This window comes from Primulina huaijiensis, chromosome 12, assembly GCF_012295235.1.
Source record: "Primulina huaijiensis isolate GDHJ02 chromosome 12, ASM1229523v2, whole genome shotgun sequence".
In the NCBI taxonomy this organism is placed as follows: domain Eukaryota; kingdom Viridiplantae; phylum Streptophyta; class Magnoliopsida; order Lamiales; family Gesneriaceae; genus Primulina; species Primulina huaijiensis.
Window position 1 is genome coordinate 5,567,464 of NC_133317.1, and position 2,938 is coordinate 5,570,401.

The following is a 2,938-nucleotide window of genomic DNA, read 5'->3' on the forward strand; positions in this document are numbered from 1 at the left end:
TAAATACATATTCGGAAAGCCCGTGTTGAGAGCTATCCATTGATACCTCTTTTGCAAGGTTTTATCGCGATCTCGTTCGAACCCGTGAACCTTGGCTCGTTCAAATTTTTCTCTTTTGCCTTGATTTCGTGTTCTTTCTAGCTTATACAACTAATTCTGTAGTTGTATTCGAAACTTGAAGTGTTCGAAGTAAAAAAAATTCAGATTTTAGGGTTTTGAATTTTGGGTATTTTGATTTATTTGAGCTCCAATAATTAATATGTATTGTATTATTGATTGTAGGTGCTATATCGGAGCTAATTAGAGGTATCTAACAGATTTTCGGAATTTATTTGGATTAAATTCGAAAATTCAGATTTAATTATTTGGGAATTTAAGATTTTTGAAATGTTAAATTGTTATTGGGATGTGTTTATGGCGTTAGAGATAGAAAATGGAAATTTTGGAAATTCCTAGAAAATATCGAAAATTTCAGATTCGGTACGATTGAAGTTTCGAAATTTCAGGTTGTCCGGTATTGAGAGATTGAAGTTAAATAAATCACTAGATTTGACTTGCGATGAGTTTTAGGAATTTTAAAGCCTAAATTATAGATTTTTGGAATTTTAGGCTAAATTAGTTGATTTTGGAATTTCTTTCGATAAATTCCTTGATTATTTAACAAAGATAGGAATTGATGTGCAATAAATAATTTTGCCACAGGATTGGAGTTTTCGAGAAATATTTAAGATATTTTGTGGTAAATTAAAGTCAGTTGAGGTACGTATGAACTGTTTTCATTACGACGTCTATTATGACGTGAGATGACGTTGAGTATGTTGTAATGAGTTGTGGCGTGCTCTATGTGCTTTTGTGAATACTTGATTGCATTCATGCATTTATTTGTATTGATACTATTAGTGCATAGCATTTCGAGCCTCAACTCTTTTGATTGCTATTGATATTGATCTATCGAGTTGTTGCGTCATCGATGGAGCGGGTGGGTAGGATTAGCACTCCTGATGACTTGCATGAGGGCTGAGCGGGTAGCTCCCGTACCCTCGATGCTACGTGCATGGATGAGTGGCGACTTGATGTTGCGTTGCTACGTTCCTGGCACGGGTGGCCACTGTTACTGTTGTTGATGCGATTCATTTGGACTCCGTTTGGTATCCGTTATCGGTTGTTACCTTTCACGCATTGCATTACATTGCATTGCATCGCATTTTACTTGATTTCATTTCATGTCAGTTATATTTGTCGTAATATTACTGGTTCGTCGTACTGGGGCCCGACCCCTTGTTTCTTTTTATGCTGTGATTGTTTTTGATGCCATAGCAGGTTATCCAGGAGGATTTGACGCGTCTGGTGGAGCGTCAGGTAGTGGTGCCCAGTCGTCGAGTCATGGTTGAGAGTTCCCAGATATATATANTAGGCCCAAAATGAAAAAGTTTAATCGCTTTCGCTGTTTACATTAAGATATCCTGGTTGTTTGGTCATTAAATATTAATCAGGAGCACGGGCCCCCACAGACCTCTTCTCATACACTTCCTGTCAAGTCACTCTCAATGTCCCAACCATCCCGATACTTGGATCTGCCTTCAGGTTGTCACCTTGTTGACTCAAGAGCAATATATTCTCCTAATCCGGGCACTATCCATATCTCGCCTATGTGACTCGGGACATCGGGACATCCCGGGATATCAGTTGAGATATAATAATTATCTGTGTTAGAAAAAGTGACAACACGTGATATTTGAATAACTATACAGTTTAAAAAATTTATCATTAACTATAATTTTTTATATGACTTAACTTTCCAGTTTGTTAGCATTCACCAGATGTAGTCTCTACTCAATCTCTCATGCTCATTCGTAATTTAATATGCGACTCTACACTATCACAGCACAAGGAGAAAAAAGATGTCTCTATTAACAGTTGGAATAATTTCGTGGGCTTACATAGTTAAATAAATGTATATTGACCCGATATTTAATAAAAGATTCAATAACTTGATCTAATTAATTAAAAGTTTCAAAATTATTAAATAAATTGATATGATCTTTTTCATGTGTAGAAACTCAAGCATTGGAAGATCCATAACTTCAACGCTAGATCAACCAATGTATTATGGTACGCGTTTACTATAATTTATATTTTTTTTAATAATTTGACATAAATTTATGGCTTATTATGATATATGGATTTAATAACATGATTTATAGATATATTTTTTTTAAATTCTCAGCATTAACAACTATACTTTGAGCATAACACTGATGAAATTATCTCCGTCGTATTTTTTTCCTTAAAAAGAAAATAAATGAGACATAAAATTGTGTTTTTTTAAAAAAAATTATGAGAAAAACAAAACAAACATTGTAGACATGGCGGGGTCACAGTCACATAAGGATTAATAAAGAGGATGAATTATTGGTAGTTCCATGTTAGAGGTTGCGTTTCAACGAGTCCTCCTGTTCATGCATGATGAACCATTCATTTCAAATAACTAGTCAACATAACACCGGGCAATAGCCCTCGTGATCCGACCATGTTCTTTTTTTTGTGTGTATGACTTGAGTTCGACTCCCGTCCCACATATTAAGATCTAAAAAAAACTAGTCAAGATAGAGCGTCAGATCTAGCAAATAAGAATTATAACTGTATATCTGAGTCAGTAGAATAAATGAGTACTTAATCAATGATCGAGGGTTTGATTCCTCCAATCAATATGTTTTTCGAATCAGACTGTAGCATATGACTTGTTCATTACGGTTCATCTGACTAGCGTGTTTTACATGATATTGCGTTAGCTCGAGATTAACCAGTCATGTGCAACAAATGATAGTAGCCACATGTTTCGTCATCATTAAAAAAAATATAGGGATTATAACCATAATTTATATCTTTACAAGGAATCAAATTTAATTTATAATTTGAAAAAATAATATTAAGTTTT

The 2,938-nt window shown here is 34.4% G+C and overlaps 1 long non-coding RNA gene across 1 annotated transcript; it reads left to right on the forward strand.

The window, feature by feature from the left end:
- The first annotated feature begins 207 nt into the window (after positions 1-207).
- On the forward strand, positions 208-1,413 carry LOC140990662 (uncharacterized). Its single transcript, XR_012177680.1, has 3 exons — positions 208-306; positions 703-759; positions 1,321-1,413. It is a non-coding gene; the product is annotated as an uncharacterized lncRNA (long non-coding RNA).
- The last annotated feature ends 1,525 nt before the right edge of the window (positions 1,414-2,938 follow it).